Here is a 21,254-nt window from a genome sequence, read left to right as displayed (position 1 = left end):
TAAGGGTCAAGGCCGTAAAACCATACTAGATGCCCGTGATCTCCGGGCCCTTAAACGACACTGCACCACAAACAGGAATGCTACTGTAAAGGAAAGCACAGAATAGGCTCAGGAATACTTCCAGAAACCATTGTCAGTGAACACAATCCACCGTGCCATCCGCCGTTGCCAGCTGAAACTCTACAGTGCAAAGAAGAAGCCATTTCTAAGCAAGATCCACAAGCTCAGGTGTTTTCACTGGGCCAGGGATCATTTAAAATGGAGTGTGGGAAAATGGAAGACTGTTCTGTGGTCAGACAAGTCACGATTCAAAGTTCTTTTTGGAAATCTGGGACGCCATGTCATCCGGACCAAAGAGGACAAGGACAACCCAAGTTGTTATCAACGCTCAGTTCAGAAGCCTGCATCTCTGATGGTATGGGGTTGCATGAGTGCGTGTGGCATGGGCAGCTTGCATGTCTGGAAAGGCACCATCAATGCAGAAAAATATATTCAGGTTCTAGAACAACATATGCTCCCATTCAGACGTCATCTCTTTCAGGGAAGACCCTGCATTTTTCAACAAGATAATGCCAGACCACATTCTGCATCAATCACAACATCATGGCTGCGTAGGAGAAGGATCCGGGTACTGAAATGGCCAGTCTGCAGTCCAGATCTTTCACCTATAGAGAACATTTGGCGCATCATAAAGAGGAAGGTGCAACAAAGAAGGCCCAAGACGATTGAACAGTTAGAGGCCTGTATTAGACAAGAATGGGAGAGCATTCCTATTTCTAAACTTGAGAAACTGGTCTCCTCGGTCCCCAGACGTCTGTTGAGTGTTGTAAGAAGAAGGGGAGATGCCACACAGTGGTGAAAATGGCCTTGTCCCAACTTTTGGGGGATTTGTTGACACCATGAAATTCTGATTCAACATATTTTTCCCTTAAAATTGTACATTTTCTCAGTTTAAACTTTTGTTCCGTGATTTATGTTCTATTCTGAATAAAATATTAGAAGTTGGCACCTCCACATCATTGCATTCAGTTTTTATTCACGATTTGTATAGTGTCCCAACTTTTTGGGAATCCGGTTTGTACACTGGAAAATCGCTGAATCCAAGAAGGCTGAGGCTCTTTATAGGGCTGTGACATCACAGGGCTGGCTGACTGGCTGCTGATTGGCTGCATGCATGGCATTGTGGGTGATCCCTTGTTCCTAGAGTTCCTTGCTTCATGTCCTAACATGTGCAGCAGCCATTTTAGGAAAAAATCGTTCCACGAAGCGTGAGGAAATTCGGATTCGGTGCGAATCGATTTAATTCCTGAAATTCGGCTTGAATTCCACTTAGTCAGCTTCGATTCGCTCATCTCTAATCTTGACCTTCTTTTGCTAAACAAGCAAAGTACTTTGTGTTACTGTTAACCACTGAGTCTGAGGAGGGAACTTGGAAATACCAAATGGGTGTTTTCCTTGTCCACTGTTTTATACCACCTAATTGTTTATACCTGAATGCTCCCGCACTGTGCCCACACACTACTACCATATGACGCATAAATAGTACTCCTATATAGTGTCCATGTAATAGCACATACAATGTCCAAGTAAAACCACCATACAGAGTCTGAATCACTGAAAATAGCACCATCTAAAACATAACTTTTATTATTAGGCATTAAAGATAACAGCTATTCGGCCAGGTTATTACCAAGTAATTATTAATTGTTGTCAGTACCAGTCAGACCCCAAACAATGCCATTGAACCACTATTCAAGTAATAATATGTAAGAATACAGGAATTGTGATTAACTTAGGTTGTCCCTAAGTTAGTTCTATGGAAGTGCAATCTACTCGCCCATCTGTTTGATGACCAGGTTATCAATCTCATGCTCCAATTTTATATTATAGAGTGAGCAGCCTAAGGATGATGTGAGTCCTCCAGAATTTTCTTCTTGGATTATTTTAAGGCAACTAACTGTCCCTGTCACACCCCACTTAGGAACACATGTTGGCCCTGGATAGACCCTAATCTAAGATTCCCTTGTTGTAGACCAGACTTGTTTCTGCTGAGGATTCACGCAGTGTCTTCAGTGGGCAAACAGGCTCAAGTAGGTTATAGATTTCACTATATGAATCCATTCACAGGCTGCAGAAGACAAAGGGAGAGATTTATGAAACTGTATAAAAGAAAATTACCACCCAACTTTCATTTGCTCTTCAAAAATGTAAGCTGCACTGTGATTGGTTTCTATGGGCAAGAAAGCCAATTTTTTCTTTCAAACAGTTCCTTAAAATCTCCCCTGAAATTTTTAATCAAACCCAATTTAAACCAATGCCGCCGAAGTGTCCATAATCTTTAAAGGGGTAATCTCATAACGAAGTTGCATCTAAATGTATAGTACATAGACTGATGAACAAATGACTTTGGGTAATTTTCTGTAATCAATTATATTTATCTTGAGTTATCTTTCTGCCCAGAAAGCATGCTATCAGTAAAAGAACAGGGGTACCCTTACACCGTGCTCCAAAAATTGTCCCTATTTCTTGATTATAGGCCAAACAAATATTGAGACAGACTGGTATTTTTAAGAGGTTTTCCTATGAAAAATCTGCAGATCTGGTCTTTTCACTTTCAGTGTGTGGGCAGCAGCTCATCGCATGTGAACCTCAAGCAAGTACAGTCCTCTGACTGCCTAGGCTATAGCTCCTCCTAAGGGTTTATCAGTTATTGCAGTGCCCTCCAGTTACATAAGCTCTGTTCTCCTGTATTCCACCCCTGCATGGAAAATAGTCCTTCACACACAGCCTCAATGACTCCACTAATAAATAGGTTGGTATATGGTGCCCCCTTCCCCCATTTCCAAGTCTGCACCATCTTTAAAGTGGTATTCTCATCTTCCCTTTTGATACTTACCTTCCTTGAGCGCGATGTTCACTTCCTGGATTCTTCTTCCGGCCAGGCCGCGCTTGCGCAGAGGACTGAACATTTTCTCCCTGCCGGGCCGCGCAATGTCCTGAACGGCTCTGTACTATACTGGCCAGGAAGAAGTCATCATGGCGCATGCGCGGCGACGTGCGCTTTAGGACATTGCGCGGCCCAGCCGGGAGAGAATCTTTAGTCTTCTAAACACGCGCGGCCCGGCGGGATTCGACAGGAGAGGTGGTCGTAACCAGGGGGGACCAAAGACAACATCAGATAAGAGGGGACTTATTTTCTAAAAAAGGGTGGGAATTGGGTAATAACATGTAATTAGAAAAATTATCACTGTCAAATCATTAACAGATTTAACAGTGATCATTAAGATGAGAATACCCCTTTAAGATTAGTAAATCTGGGCCAATCACTTCACTGGCAATAAGAGGAGGAAGGGAGCATGGAGGTTACTGAGCGTGTCTGTCCACCATAGAATACAGGAGAAGGTGGACCAGAAGGATAGACAGCAGGGGGCGCTATCAGAGAGTAAAATGTAAGCTACATAAAAAATAGCAATAGTTTTATTGGATGTATATTGCAACAATACCTCATTTGAAATGCCCTATTCATTATAGTGGGTTATAGTATATCTGTCTATTAAAAGTGTCTGACTTTTCCAGTAGTTTTAAACTTTTAGTCGTCATTAAAAAAATAATATATATATAATAAATGCATTTCTCCACTCCAAACACGGCAGAAGTGTCTACACACACGATGCTGAAAGCTTTGAACGCTATGGGGTGACCTTATGTCTTAGGGATAGGAAATAAAACACAACATGGCTTGTTTTCACTAATGCACAACAGTCTGCCTCCCTCACTGGAGCCGCGGCCACTGTACTTGTCACAATGGATTCTTTTCATCCTTGCGACCAGATAGAAACCTCATAAATAGAATATCTTCATGGAAATGTTGGTGTGAGTGCATGTATTGCTTTCCCAGCAGCAGAGGAATGTACTGACATAACCAGAGCGAGGTTCTCGAGATGCAATTAGCTGTCATGTTGTCAGACCTTTACCTGCACGTCATTTACTTACAAACACGTGACATCTGCTCAGCAAACTGCAGCCATCACTGCGCCAATATATCACCGGTACTAACCTTTTGTGTTGCATCGCTTAAAGCAAATTTACATATACAGAAGAATATTTCCATAGCATGTAAATGCATGGAATTACTCATCTTGTACTGTTCCAGAGTTACAGCTGATATTAAAGTTCTGAACTGGCTTCAGAGCTGAAATCTCCTAGTATTCCTTCTCGGCTCAATTTCTACACAGAGCCTGTTCTTAGAATTCTCTTTCATTGAGAGGTAGGAAAAACAAGTAGTAGGATTATGAATGCAGCTCTGGACTATAATACAGGCTGTAAGTTGGAATCATTACAAGATAAGTAGTGTGTGTATTTGCATAGTATTTTTTATGTAGGTTATATCTAAATACAAACTGTAAAATCAGGGCAGACACTGTAATGGCGAATTTACAGGGGGAATTTTTGTTCCCGATAATTGGCCTGTATAAATGTGCCGCAGATCACCTGATGAACAAGCAAAACATTCGTTCATCGGGTAAAATCAGCATTTTTGTGGACACCTAAGTCATCGCTTCTGGTCAGCAGAGCTTGCTGTGTAGACATCCATCTGCTGCCCAGAAACAATGAATATATATGAGAATGAGGGATAGTAGTAGCAATTGCTCATCCCCATACCGTGGAGATGTTCACTTATGTCAATGCAACTCTTTTCTCCACTGATGAGCAGGCAATTCCCAGATGAACAGTCCGTTCCCAATAATTGCCTGCTCTGTCGGTGCCTTAAGGGTTCAATGTGTTTGGGATTAGCAATAAGGCTCTGCTTTTTGCCTGAGCAGCGCCACTGTGGGCTGTGTCTGGTACTGCATTTCAGATATATTCATTTGAATGGCAAAGAGCTGCAAAATGAGAGACAGCCCATGGACAAGGTGGCAAATAATGTTATACGCAAAAAAGAAGAGCCTTATTTCTAATTCCCTTTAGAGTGTACTCAAGGGGCTGCTGCTTTCATTCTGCTATATTAGCTCACATGAATCTAACATATGTATCAGAAGTCCATGCACAAGACCTTTACACATTCAGTATTATAGGCAAGTCCACCACAAAATCCACATTTCTTACGTGAGAATTCTGATGTGGATTAAGAGAAATGCACAGGGTGTATAATCAGCATTACTTCCATAGCATGCAATGACCATATGTGTGAAGGTCTGGATCTGGTCACTCCTTGCTTTTCTTCCTTGTCAGCTCTCCCTGGCAGCTGATGTACAGCCTGGTGTACTAGAAGATGGAAATAAGGGTGACTGTTTACTTGTGTTCTGGGGTTCAATTGTATGTAAATATTTTTCTGGTATTTTTGACAAAAAAAAAACACAAAACAAAACAGAACTCTAGTGTAACACCCCAGAGTTGTGTTACTACCTGCCTCTACCCCGCTACTATCTTCTAAGAGATTTTTACTGTCATCTGATGTGATTTAGCTTATGTCCTCCACAAATGTGCATATAAAACTCTGTTAAATATCATTGTTCATGTAATTTACCTTGTTACCAGAAGGTGGCAGCAACTCATTGGCAAGTACAGCTTAGTGTTTAGTGAATCTAGGCTGGAATGGATTATTCCAGCTTAGCCCCCCCTCTGTTCCCACATCCTGCAGCATGGGTGGAGAAGGAAGTTAGTGTAGTGTAGCCTCCCCCCTGTTAGGGAAAGGCTGTGTGATAGTGTCTAGGGGAACCCCTGCATAGGGAAGACAGCAAGGACCTAGTCTCGACTGAGACTTGGTCATATACCCAGTCTGAGCACCTTCAGCCTCAGCTGGATGAAGAAGCAGAAACTACAGACAATCTCCAGAGTTCCAGTAAGAAAGCATCCCCTGAGAAATCATCTGAGAGATAAATCCAGAGTCCCAGGAAAAGGCAATTCTTCCTCAGCTACTCTGTTCCCCATACAGCAGAAGTTACAGAAAAGTCCAGAAGATTAATTCCTGTCACAGTTACAGAGCTACCAAGCAGACAACTTATCCTGCAAGCTCAAAATTTAAAGCAGAAGTGTTTATTCCTGCCAATCATTGCCAAAATCTGCTGGGACCAAAGATCAAAGCTGTATACTGTTTGGATGCAAGTTATTTCAAGTAAAGCAACGTTTGAACTTCATCTAAGGGTCTGGACATCATTTAATCTGCAAAATTCCTCTATTACTCCTACTATCACTGCACTCAAATTTATAGCAAGTGAGCCAGGAGTCCAGCCGTACCCAGGTAGGAGACACAGTTAACACCATTATCATCACCATATAGAGACATTATAGGCCATTACACCACTCTGGCATTCCTAATCTGGGACATGTGTTATAACACCTTGGAAGGGCCTTGGAATGGTACCCTGCGCACGCTGCAATTGGCGTCACATCAAGTACAGAACATTGACTACCCGTATCCTGGCCATTGCACTAGCAGAACCCATTAAATTGAATATGGTCTGTCAGCATCCATTTGGACCAGTTGGAAAATGACTTTGTCACCTCAGTTATGGCTCTGTTGTACATTAAAGATGAAAAGGAACAAAAAGGATTAAACAAAAAATCTAATCTACACAAACCAACACTCTTGTCTTCCTATTTCATTTGGATATGTCCATGGACAGACGGCGTCATGTCACTGAAGCCAAGAATTACCGTAGATTGTGTATGTATCTGGCTCTATGTTTCTCTTGTTAGTAGAATGACTGGGATATTAATTTAGTGGAAAATAAATGAGGGACTATTGCCGTATTCTCTTGTGCTGACTAGATGAGCAAATTTCTGTAAATAAAGCGTCTAATTCAATTGATCTGACTCAAATTGATTCAACATGTAGATTGTAAGCCCTCACGGGCAGGGCCCTCTCCCCTTCTGTACCAGTTTGTAACTCATCTTGTTTATGATTAGTGCAATTGTCTGTATTATGTATGTGCTTATCATATGTACAGCGCTATGGAATGAATGGTGCTTTAATAATAAATAATAATAACTTGAATCGAAAGAGCTTCAAATGTCCTGAAAAGCCGAGGATGACTTTCTGATCTTTCTATGTATGTCCTCCATCTCCTCAAATTTTCCCTCCCTCCCCCTTTCCTCTCTCTCTCCTAATGCGAATCACCGAAAATTTGGACTTTTGTTTAAAAAAAAAATTAAGGTTGAATTCTGTACTGCTGAAATATCTTCTATTACTCTCTGCAGGGAAGCTGAATATAATCAGCTATCTCTAGTAGCTTGTGGATAAATGACAGGTGCACTGTATTGTCTCACACACAAAAGAGTGGGTGTAGAGAGACACATGACACAGAGTAAAGCGATAGTGTAGGGTTGGTGATATCTCTCCCTATTGCACGTTTTGGACTCTATTGATCCCACTGTACAGTGGGAAATTCCAGAAAGTAAACTGGGCATATTGCAATACAGAATAAAATAAAAATTCAAAATAAGAAATGAGGAGTAAATGTAATGTATGCTTAGATCTTTTAAATAAGCTAAACATGGTTTCCCTTTGATACTAGTTGTTTGCTAGCGAGACCAGCAAGCAAAGGGTTGCTTCCGGGTTCCATAGCCACACCACCAGGGTCCCTGTTCCTTTCACATTAAAATTCACATATATACATTGAGCAGCACTGCAGGAGGGACTGCTGCTGGATACTAATAATCTGTATATACCATATGCCCATAAAAACTGGGAGAGTCACTTATAGATAAGGATCTAGGTGTACTTGTACATAATAGAGTAAGGCCCCTTTCACACAAACGAGTCCTACACATCGCAACATGTATCGGGGAAAGCACCCATTCTGAACTCCGGAGCACTCACGGGGTGGCATACCAGACCTCTAAGGGTTACATAGCATCATAAATCAATATAATGCTATCCGACCCCGTCAGAGTTGGGAGGCCAGGACGGGAGCTTACACATACTCATGCTGAGAGTCAGGGGCATGGCACTTGCTTGTCTGAAAGGGGCCTATCTAACGGCATGCAATGTCAATCAGCTGCTTCTAAGGCCAGCAGGATACTGTCATGTATTACAGGAGACATGGACTTGCAGGACAGGGACATATTTGTCACAGCTGAGGATCGGGAAAACCCTCAACCGTGCGATGCCGGAAGATGTTAATCGCCACTTGGCCAGGAGCACAGGATCAGGGAGCAGGTCACCTCCTATAACGTCCCTAATCTGACTCCTAGCTATATGAGCCGACCCTGATGGTGGGAGGGCTCATACTCCGGAACCTTTAAGTCCCTACTAGCCCTCAGGGTGGCCCTTACTAGGAGCAGGGTAAGATGACCTGTTCCTCCTGGATACGGAGGAACGTGAGTCTCACTGGCCAAGCTGCAAGGAAGGGGAGACATATACAGACATATAGATATGGCAAGTGAACAACACTGGTTCCAAACTAACCTGCCACAGCCTTGCTGACTGGAACCCATGCACCAGGTATTGCTGTCCACACAAACACTAAGGAGACAGAACACACAAAACACACAGGAAACCAGGATATCTATAGCTGTAATAAACATGAAAAGGAAGGCAACATCAACTTAACATCACATATAACATTTATGACCACAAGGGTGGCCCTCGCTGGCAGATGGTATAAGGGACCAGGAGGGTGCCTCCAGCTTACAAACAAGGCTGGAGTACCCCTCAGACTACTGATCTTAACTGAGGCCTTATAGCCCATGTAGCCACACCCACACACAGACACACCCAGTGCTCACACACACAGAAGGGATTTAACCCTTCCTACACCAGACAAGGGAAGACAGCAACTTAAAGGGGAAGTGAACACACAAACAACCCCGTGCACACCAAACATGGAAAGTGCACACCTATCACACAAGTTGCCAGAGACAACCGCCTGCTATGACAGTGAGCAGCCTAGCAACCAGCTCCAGCTGCTCTACTGCCACATACCTAATGTTGCCAGCGACAACCACAAGTGAGGCAACAAACTAGCGGCCCTCAACCAAACCGCAGGTAACAGCAAGCGGTTCAGGAGTCATGACCATGGCCATGGCCGTGACAATATTACCATTTTACGAAGCATTAGCATGGCCTCATCTGGAATATGCAGTTCAGTTTTGGGCACCAATCCATAGAAAGCATGCCCTGGAGCAGGAAAAAGTACAAAAAAAGAGAAACTAAGCTGATAAAGGACATGGGGGGGGGGGGTATTAGTTAATAAAAATGAAATTGAGTCTTCAGACATGCAAGAGGAAACGTGATTTATTTGTACATAGATGGCCTGTTCAAACTCCGTCTAGTGAAAAAAAGACCACTCTCCAGAGGCAGCAAGATTTTTTCCCCCATAAGAACTGTGAATCTGTTGAATAGTCATCTCAAAACGTGGTCACAGCAAGAACAGGCGATGACATAAAAAAAAAGCTTAGATACTTTTGTAGTTGTTTGTCTTTCTCTCTATCTTCTCTTTATTTGCATCACCTCCCAAGGTCCCTTCCCTTGGTCAAGCTTGATGGACACTTGGTTTGGGGAACTGTAACAGCTAGCTGACTGGCTGCAATAGAGAAAACTATAAGAATTGCATATTTTGCCATAAATCCAAGATATCTACATGATAAATTGTAACTTATGCTTGTTAAAATGAGAAGTTGAGATTCTATTAGAAATAGAATGGTGTTTAGTCAGACGTAAGGCATTCAGAAATGTTCTAAAACATAAACCACCCTCCCCACTGCTTGTTGTACATTCCTCTATCAGTAATTACTTCTGCTATAAATATAGTCATCTTTATAAAGCCATCACTGTTAGCTAATCCCTATCAGCCCGGGGCCGTCTGCTTTGGTGGATGTTAAAGGATTATACAATTTACTTTTCATACAATGGGATTTTAAAGTGATTTTTTTCAAAGTATTTGGAACATTTCATTCAACACATTTTGCCAAATGTTCAATATTAAGCTGGGTGGTGATCCCAATATGAAAGCTTTTCTCTCCGTAAATCTGTGTGACACTTAAAGCAAGAAAGTGTTTACTGCAAGATTAAAAATGGAAGGTCATTCAGTACAGGGGACTGTATATAGACCGCTATATACCTGACCTCACCTGCACCATAATCTAATATAAATGCATGCACAAAAGTAGTGGCATCAGTAAAGACTAATGCTTGAGGCATAGCTAGGCTTTTCTACCCCTCATAACCCCCAAAACTTTCTTTGCTGCCGTCTAATTAATGAAACGTAACATTTAAAAAAATTAACACAATTTGAAGGGGTGGTCCGAGTGTTTAATACTGATGACCTATTCTCAGGATAGGTCATCAGTATCTTATTACTCCCTGCACCCGGGCCAATCAACTGACTGAAGAGACAGTGGCTCTCCATAAGCGCTGTAGCCTCTTCCTAATCCAGTGACGTCATGTTCTTCGGTCACATGGCCCAGGCACAGCTCAGTCCCATTCAAGTGAATGGGCCTGAGCTGCAATACCAAGCAGAACCACTATAAATGGACGGCGCTGTGCTTGGTAAGCTGTGAGGAGGCCGTGGCGTTGACTGGAGTAGAAGAGAAGAGGAAGCAGTCACGGCACTCACAGTATGGGAGGAAGATATGACATTTTATTGTCTTCAGATGGACAGAGGTCAAAAATAGTCCTGCATATGCATGTTCTGGGCAGCAGCTTATTAGCCGAGTAGTGTCTCTGTTAGTTTAAGATACACTTTCATGCTGCCGCGGCCTGGCACACTTTCAAATCCCTTATTTGTAAATGTGCAGGATAAAGTGATATTTCAAAATCACTGTGAGGCTGGGCCGGCACCTCTCACTTCCCCTCAGTCCTGCTCCTAACTGAGCTGGGGGCTCTTGCCTCGCTTGTGCCCTCTATCTATGCCCCTGCTAGTACATGACTTATCTCACAAGGAGAATTTCATTCCGCCAACCAGAACCCTACTCTGTACTGATAAGCAGTGACAGTCGCAATTGTGATCGGGCCCCTACGCCAGGAGGTTCCCCTTTCCACCTTAATAATGACTAGGTTGTATATATCAATGGAAAGACCCAGTGATGCATCTAAAAGTTTCACATGGGCAGTGGCCTCAAACAGACATTGCGCAGGGGGTGAAGGAGGCCGAAGCTAAACTTTTAGCACCAGGATCTATGAGCTTCTAGCTATACCCCTGCTTAGCCGGAACAACTTCAAATTGGCACTGGTTATAGATTGTCATCTAGTCAAGCTGGATAACCTGCATATCGTATCGAGGCTCTTTGAGAGGTCAGACACTGACTTAAATGGCACATTTACAAAAAACAAAATAGTTCAAAGAAAACCATCATAAAAAGTTCTGTCTTATTTCCCTGACCAGGGCCAATTAAAGAATGGTGGATGCCCCTATGCAAAAAAATGAATGGGGCCCCTTGTAATTTTTGGAACGGTGTTCTTCTCCCTAATAATTGTATATCCCATTGCCTAAATGAGCACCAGTCTATGCTAAAAGAAATGCCATAAATGCCAAAACAATACTGTTATACAGTGCCCAAATCATAGTAAAATATACCACAACTGATGTCTTGATCTTGGTTGTCCATGTAGACACATTAAAGTAGACTGCATTCATTGATGATAGAGGCTCATTTTGACCATGCTGTAATCAAGCCCTGCACAGTTTTAGCAAGCTAACTGCGTTGTATTACATCAATTAGCTTCTATGCCTTATGTTATCCCCATAGTGTGTCCCAACAAGAGTGATTTCTCAGAGTGTATGTAAGTATGGGTGCTACAAAGGGGACTACTTTATGAGCGTTACGGCTAAAGCTGGCCATACAGATCAGATAAAGGTCAGCAGACAAGCATGTTTATTGAGAGGTCCTAATAAACTGCAAGATACTGACTGAAAAAATTATGCAGCTAGATCTACAGAGTTGACATTGTATGGCAATATATAGTGCACGTGCAACGTGCCGCCCCCCCCAGGGCCGTTCGTGACCCAGGTTTATAGGAATTGCCGAGTGGTCTGGTGCGACCTTGTAGATACAGTAGTTTTGTGTGTGTGTCACAGTGCTCCTAACTGGATACCGTCGATCCCCAGGGTTAGCAATAAAGGGGAGAGTTGTAGGAGGTGGAGAATAAGTCAAGTCCAGACTTGGTGAAAGTTCAACAGCTTTACTTGCATAAACTTGCAACCAGACATTATTCGGTCTTTGTCTTGGTTCCAAGAGGATTTAGGGTAAACTGACAGGCAAACTTGGATAACTTGCTTTATCTTTCTCTGCTGTGCTAGACCCTGGCTTTAGTCTGGTAGCTGAACTTTAGGACTGTTCTGGTACCTTTTGAGCAGGGTGCCTTTGGCTGTTGACCCCTTATGTTACTCTATCTGTATTTGTAAGATGTCATAGTGTTCTATGCTCCACTTTTGGGACTCCTGCTGCAGGAGAAGCAGCCATTCCCCTCACTGCGCCATCTTGACTTGTCTGCTTCCAACTCTAGACTTGACTAGACTAGACCTAACTGTAACTTCCTACAACCCTTCCTTGGTAGGAAGCAGGATGAGCCCTGGTGGAATGGTAAGTTCAATTCTAACTAAAGATCTATCTCTGCCAAATACCCTGCAACCCACCGGTGAACCAGGCACAGTACATGGACATAACCCTTTCATAGCAATATTATGAATGCACAGTATAGGAGGACCTGGAATAAATACACAGATGACATTACTGTTAGTCATTAAAGACCATAGCAGGGTGTAGGAATGGTAGTACCACTCTGGGGTACTACACGTAAAGCAGGAAAATTTGCTCACAGATATTTTACCTGGACCTGGAATGGTTGCAGAGAGATTAAATCATACACTGAATTCAATACAGGTTACAAGAAGGAGTACACAATGCAACAAAACAATGTATGTGGAAAATATCAACTATAGGCCTCATGCAAACGACCGTGGTGTATTTTGCAGTCCGCAAATCGCAGATCCGCAAAACACAGATTTGCTGAACGGCACGGACAGCCCTTAATGTAAATGCCTATTCTTGTCCGCAAATGCGCGAACAAGAATAGGACATGTTATATTTTTTTTGCGGGGCCACGGAACGGAGCAATGGATGCAGGACAGCACACAGAGTGCTGTCCGCATCTTTTGCGGCCCCATTGAAGTGAATAGGTCCGCATCCGAACCTCCAAAACGGCGGCCGTGTGCATGAGGCCATAAATAAAGAATTATAACTGAGCTATAAGTGACTCACTGCTCCAAATCCATGTTCTACTCTGCGTTAAGGAAGTTCATGTGTAATGTACAAAACATCACATATCGTCCATACCCACATTGCTCAAGTTCTGCTTCTTAGCTGTTTGTGACTAATCTTTCTGGAAATTATTAAATTATTGCACTATGGGATATGCAGCTGCATCATGTAGAGCTGGCAGGAGGGGTGCAACATGAAAAATGTAAATCTTCTGGGCCCATATGAAAAGCAATAATTAAAGGAATGTAACATAAATCCAGCACGTGATTTGGTGTCAGGATGTCTCAGAATATTTGCAAAATGGGTTTTTAATAACAGGAGGCAAGCAAAATGCATTTCACAGAAGGCCAGTGACCCATGTGTTCAAAGTCACACAAATTAGCAAGCCGCAATTTAAAAAAAATATGACATTTGACAGCAATCGGTAGCAGAATTAAAGAGCATGTGTCTGTCACGCTCGTGTGTGGGAGGAAAACACCACACTGAGCATAGGAGGGAAAGGGGATACCGGAATAAGGCATGGAAACTAGGGAAGGAAGATGGACACCTCCTAGAGAAAACCCTAATGCCAGTCCTGAAAGACTAGTATGAACAGGCCCCAAAGGTAGGTAAGTTCATACACCGGATACCTAGAATCCTATCTCACCCCAAGGACCCTGGAACTAATGTCAGGACTGAGTCTACCTGTTCCTCTAAAGGGAAGGATGAACAGGAGTCTCCCTCAGGCCTTATGACAAACAACAAGGAAAGGCAACACACACACATATATATACAGTGGAGGAAATAATTATTTGACCCCTCACTGATTTTGTAAGTTTGTCCAATGACAAAGAAATGAAAAGTCTCAGAACAGTATCATTTCAATGGTAGGTTTATTGTAACAGTGGCAGATAGCACATCAAAAGGAAAATCGAATAAATAACTTTAAATAAAAGATAGCAACTGATTTGCATTTCATTGAGTGAAATAAGTATTTGAACCCCTACCAACCATTAAGAGTTCTGGCTCCCACAGAGTGGTTAGACACTTCTACTCAATTAGTCACCCTCATTAAGGACACCTGTCTTAACTAGTCACCTGTATAAAAGACACCTGTCCACAGAATCAATCAATCAAGCAGACTCCAAACTCTCCAACATGGGAAAGACCAAAGAGCTGTCCAAGGATGTCAGAGACAAAATTGTAGACCTGCACAAGGCTGGAATGGGCTACAAAACCATTAGCAAGAAGCTGGGAGAGAAGGTGACAACTGTTGGTGCGATTGTTCGAAAATGGAAGGAGCACAAAATGACCATCAATCGACCTCGCTCTGGGGCTCCACGCAAGATCTCACCTCGTGGGGTGTCAATGGTTCTGAGAAAGGTGAAAAGGCATCCTAGAACTACACGGGAGGAGTTAGTTAATGACCTCAAATTAGCAGGGACCACAGTCACCAAGAAAACCATTGGAAACACATTACACCGCAATGGATTAAAATCCTGCAGGGCTCGCAAGGTCCCCCTGCTCAGGAAGGCACATGTGCAGGCCCGTCTGAAGTTTGCCAATGAACACCTGAATGATTCAGAGAGTGACTGGGAGAAGGTGCTGTGGTCTGATGAGACCAAAATACAGCTCTTTGGCATTAACTCAACTCGCTGTGTTTGGAGGAATAAAAATGCTGCCTATGACCCCCAAAACACCGTCCCCACCGTCAAGCATGGGGGTGGAAACATTTTGCTTTGGGGGTGTTTTTCTGCTAAGGGCACAGGACAACTTATTCGCATAAACGGGAAAATGGACGGAGCCATGTATCGTGAAATCCTGAGCGACAACCTCCTTCCCTCTGCCAGGAAACTGAAAATGGGTCGTGGATGGGTGTTCCAGCACGACAATGACCCAAAACATACAGCAAAGGCAACAAAGGAGTGGCTCAAGAAGAAGCACATTAAGGTCATGGAGTGGCCTAGTCAGTCTCCGGACCTTAATCCAATCGAAAACCTATGGAGGGAGCTCAAGCTCAGAGTTGCACAGAGACAGCCTCGAAACCTTAGGGATTTAGAGATGATCTGCAAAGAGGAGTGGACAAACATTCCTCCTAAAATGTGCGCAAACTTGGTCATCAATTACAAGAAACGTTTGACCTCTGTGCTTGCAAACAAGGGTTTTTCCACCAAGTATTAAGTCTTTTTTTGTTAGAGGGTTCAAATACTTATTTCACTCAATGAAATGCAAATCAGTTGCTATCTTTTATTTAAAGTTATTTATTCGATTTTCCTTTTGATGTGCTATCTGCCACTGTTACAATAAACCTACCATTGAAATGATACTGTTCTGAGACTTTTCATTTCTTTGCCATTGGACAAACTTACAAAATCAGTGAGGGGTCAAATAATTATTTCCTCCACTGTATATAAACAAAATACAAAAGTGAAAGAAAGCACTTATCTTCAATGAAGCTTTGGTAGCACCAGGAACAGTGGCGTAGCTAGAAATGTCTGGGCCCCACAGCAAATTTTTGAATGGGGCCCCCCTCCCCCAGTAATTTTTTTGCAACCCCCTTCCTTTCATGCTCCCCCATTCCTGTGGCTACTAAAGATCGCTCTCTCAGAACAGGCCCGGCAGCTGTTCCATCCGTTTTCTACACTGTCTATACTGTCACTGTATATAGTTTCATTGTGTAATACTGTTAAGGGGGCCCTGACAAAGTCTTTTATTCCTCCTCCTCCTGGATGGGCCCCTTCTGGGTCAGGGCCCCAAAGCAGCCGCTTCCCCTGCTTACCCTGTAGCTACGCCCCTGACCAGGAACTCAGCTGAGAACCAAACACAAGCTAACCACAAGTCCAACAGAAGCTATAAACCGCATTGCATAGTGGGAGAAACAACAATAAATAGAGAAGGTAAAATGACCACAATAGCCGCACCTGGGGATAGAAGGTGTGACAAGCACCAGAAACAACACAGACGTCATCTGATCCAAAAGGAAAACATGTCAGATCAAACCACATGTAGCCAGTCGGACAGCCACTCTCCTGCCACCTTTCCTGAGAACGTCCGTATGTCTTGGGACGTCCATGACAGTATCATCAGAAAATGTCATTATCTAATTCAGGTTTTTTTTTATGAAAAATAACTTTGCTGCTGTTTTTTAATGTTTTATGTGACAATCCACATAATAAATACTTGAAATATACCAGGTTTCACATTGGCACTGACATTTCCTGTTTTCTGTAGCTCTCTAGTCTTGCTGTATAGATGGGGACAGAATGAGCAGAGTCAGGTCATCAGATTCTCCTCAACAGAGTAAATCAAGGCTTAGTATCCAAGTCTATTTAAGGTTGCATATGCTCTATTCACAGACAACTCCCATGTAACACCCTCATCTCTGGTCTTCTCCATTGTACAAGCTTTTTATGGGACCAATGTTATGGACTATTGAAACAGTATGGATACTTGCTTGTTTTATACACTTGCGTCACACTGCTCAGACACCGCTTAGTAGAAAAATCCCGCTTCCTGGATGTACCACCAGGCTCGCACACAGCTTTCCCACTATCTTGAAGATGGGAGGGAAAAATGAGCGCATAGGTACATGTTAATGAGGGGGCTGCGGATGATTTCTTAAGTCAGCCTGATGAAAAAGAAGTGTAATATTAACCCATTGAATGCTTGCTATTGCTTCCCAGTAACCAATAAAAATGCACCTTGGAAGAAAAAACTTCTCCAGCATGTAATGAGTATAGAAGATTGCTTTGTCTTTATTTCATAGCACTCGCAACAAATATAACCTCCCGATACCTCCCGTTAGATCAACATGTTTCGAACCATAAGGCTCTTACTCATGATCTGCTGACTGACTGAGTTTGAGTACCTTTATGGAGATCTACCCCAATCAGGTGTGTGTGTGTGTGTGTGTGTGTGTGGGGGGGGGGGGGGGGGGTAATGGGAGATGTGCAGTGGCCAGGTGTGGGTACTTTGACGTCACTTTAATGCAGTGGCCGGGTCAGGTGGATAATAGTATGTATTTGTTTGTGAAGCCAATTGCAGCGTGCGCAGGGTACTATTCCAGGGCCCTTCCAAGGTGTTATAACGCACGTCCCAGATTAGGAATGCCAGAGTGGTGTATTGGCCTATAATGTCTCTATAGGGTAGTGGTAATTGTGTTACGGTGTCTCCTACCTGGGTATAGCCGGATTCCTGGCTCACTTGCAATAAATTTGAGTGTAGTGATAGTATGAGTAATAGAGGAATTTTGCAGCAGAAATGATGTCCAGACCTTTAGATGAAGTTCAAACGTTTCTTTACTTGAAGTAACTTGCATCCAAACAGTATACAGCTTTGGTCTCTGGTCCCAGCAGGTTTTGGCAAGGATTGACAGGAATAAATACTTCTGCATTAAATTTGGAGCTTGCAGGATAAGTTGTCTGCTTGGTAGCTCTGCAATTGTGACAGGAATTGATCTTCTGCACTTTTCTATAACTTCTACTGTATGGGGACAGACTAGCTGAGGAGGAATGGCTTCTCCTAGGTCTCTGGACTTAACTCACAGAAGGATTCTCAGGGGACGCTTTCTTCCTGGAACTCTGGAGGTTGTGTGCAGTTTCTGCTTCTTCATCCAGCTGAGGCTGAAGGTGATCAGACTGATAATATGATCAAGTCTCAGCTGAGACAAGATCCTTGCTGTCTTCCCTATGCAGGGGTTCTCCTCACACACACACCCTACCCCTAGCAGGGGGTGGGCTACACTGACTCTAACTTTCTTCTCCACCCATGCTGCAGGATGTGGGAACAGCCCACTTCGCTCACAGAGGAGGAGCTAAGCTGGATTAATCCATTCCAGCCTAGATACACTAAACTGGAACTAGTACCTTGCCAAAGTGTTGCTGCCACCTACTGGAAACCAGGCAAATTACATGAACAATAGTATTTAACATAGATTTATATGCACATTTGTGGAGAACATAAGCAAAATCACATCAGATCACAGTGTAAAAGCTCTTAGAAGATAGTAGCGGGGTAGAAGCATGTAGTAACACAGATGGAAAATGGAAAAAAGGAAAAAACACACACCCGAAAAGGATGTGAAAACCCCTAAAGCACCCAGAACCAAATCAGTTCCCTTGTTACATAGATAAAATCACCATAACATAATAATCTCTAGTGCAATAAAATCAGAATTAAAAAACATACACAGAGAACACAGCATTATACATATATTGGGTAACAAACAGACTGTGTAGTAATACAGACTGAACATTATATAAGCCACACAGTGTGTATATAGTTCAAATGAGATAACTAGACAAACATAAAAACGAGGGAAAAACAGCACAGTGGGAGAAAAAAGGGCATGCAGAAAATCTCTCATACAAATTGTATCTAATCCCCCCACACCCAGACAGATAAATACTATATAAATATAATCTACAGCATCAATAAAAGTGCATTAACTCTTTTTTAAGATTCAATCCATATTGCATTCAGGTATTTAGCCTGAAAATCCAGTATGCTTCTCGCAGAAGGATTTTCTTTTTGATATCACCTCCTCTTGCAGGAGACATGACTTTCTCAATAGCAAATGTACACAGACTATCAACATTGCGTCTATGTGACACAATAAAATGATAAGCTACATTAGATATATTGGTAGATCGTGGGTTTGCTATGTAATTAAGATGTTCACGGAATCTTGTTTTGAAATGACAGGCTTTTTCATGGGTTACCGCCACACTTCGTAAAACCAGTAAACTTGAGCCAAGTATCCCTATCTATAGTGGGGGCACGGGAAAAGAATGAAGGGGCAGCATATTGGCCAATATCAGAGGTCTCCTAGACACTATACGACAGCCGTGCTTCAAAGTCTCAAATAAAAAACTGTCGTCATACCATATTGGAAGGCATCTTTTTATTGCCTGCTGAATCTCAGAAAACTGACGACTATATGTCAAAACTAATGTAGGTGTGTCAATTTCATTACCTTTGATTGCTTCTCCTGAATTTTTAACTTTTTTATTCGTTGTTTTTTTTATCATCACTAATACTGGCGTCCTGTTTAGTGTCAATTTTAGTTTTAAATAGCAAAGCCTATCTTTCTTTGTCACTCGCAATATTGTAAGCTCTACGCAGCATCCAAGCGGGATATCCCCTAATTTTCAGGCAGTTCTGGATGGTCGTGCACTCCGTATAAAACGCAGTGTCAGTTCTGCAATTCCGTTGTGCACGGATGAACTCGCCAACTGGAATAGCCTTGATGGTATGTAAAGGGTGGTGTCTGGATGCTTGGAGTATGGTATTTCCTGATGTTAGCTTGCCAAATGTCTGTTTTGCAAATGCTTAAACCGTATATACCATATAACTGAGATCAAGATAGGAGATAGCATGAGGATCTGTAAGATATGTGAATCTAGGGTTGTAAGGATTATCATTAACATATTCCACAAATCCAGGTATGGCAGATACATCGGCACACCATATGAGGAGTAAATCGTCGATGTATCTGCAATACCAGGACACACATTCAACAAAAGGATTGTCAGCAGAGAAGATGTAGCGCTCCTCCCAATACGCCATTACAATGTTAGCCAGGGGTGGTGAGTACTTGGCCCCCATAGATATACCCTTAATTTGCCCCTCAAAAAATTAGGCAAATAAAAAATAATTATGAGTCAAAAGAAAAATAGTGACTTCGGAAATATAATCCACATAATCAGATGAGAAACTTGTGTATCTATGGATATGATGCTCAAGAGCCCAAATAGCCACCCGATGTGGAATAGAGGGATAAGGCGAGACCACATCCAAAGTAAGCCAAGAATATTCTTTACACCATTTTTTGTCGTGAAAAGCTCTCAATACATCTGTGGTGTCTCTAATGTAACCAGGGAGTCTCCTGACAAGAGGCTGGAGGAGTGAATCAAGCCACTCCCTTAGTCGTTCCGTCCAAGACCCAATACCCGTAACAATGTGTCTTGGGCAGCAGCATGTATAGTCGGTATGATCCGGTGACTCCACACACACAAAAACATGCTCCTCATTGCTAAGGAAACCTCTATCCCTACCCTTGTCAATGATAGACATGTATTGATTTTGAAATAAGGGGTTAGCATTAAGTTTTTTATAGGTGGAGTCATCCGACAACATATCATCCATTTGCTGACCGTAAACATCTTTCTCCATAATCACCACTGAACCTCCCTTATCTGCCATTTTAATAAATAGATTGGAAGGTTCACTCAAATGTTTGAGAGCATTCTGTTGCTTTATATTAAGGTTCTGATGTTTATATTTATTAGAGCAATTCTAATTGCTCACATAAATGGATGGAAGCTCCTTTTCCAGGGTTTCCTGGAGAATATCCATACTACGCGTTTCTGACTGTACTGGGTAGTATTTTGGATTACTGGTCTTAAATTTAAAAAATAATAATAATACCTTGAGTGCCTACACTAGATATTTTATAAATCTATCAAATTAACTAAAGAAACCTGTTCGTGAAAAGCTAAATCTGCTAATTCATTCTCGGCAAAGAGAGGCTCGGGTTGGGTAGTACTCTGTGCACAATAAAAATGCACCGCATTTAGTCACGTCCCACCGGGAGGGTATATTCTGTGTGAAAACTCACAATTAAACTAGAGATTTACTTTGACTCCAACTGGGTGTGTAGGAGTTTGATTTCTCCGTACACGTTAAGATAATGTTATACTAATTTGGAGCAGTACATCAACCTACCTGGTACCCTGACCAGATCCAAAACACCAACATTCTCTGCTAATTGATTTTATTTTTATATATGTTTATAGGGGTTGGACCCAGTGGCGGATCCAGAGCCTGGTCTCGGGAGGGGCACTTTCAGATTATTTTCTGTCCGCCGCCACAAAACAATGGTACTTATAGAACAGACTACACAGTGTAGAGGTATACTGTATATTGTGTGGCACAGTGTATGCTATATGTTTATAACAAACATATTTCACATGAAAACTTACAATTACTTGGCTTGGCCCTTGGGGATCTCGGACGTCACTTCCACACTTTGGCCGGGGGCTCGGCGGAGCTGATGTGTTTTATCCTAATGA

The sequence above is a fragment of the Bufo gargarizans genome, chromosome 9 (genome assembly GCF_014858855.1).
Source record: "Bufo gargarizans isolate SCDJY-AF-19 chromosome 9, ASM1485885v1, whole genome shotgun sequence".
Classification (NCBI taxonomy): Eukaryota; Metazoa; Chordata; class Amphibia; order Anura; family Bufonidae; genus Bufo; species Bufo gargarizans.
This window is presented reverse-complemented; position numbering follows the sequence as displayed.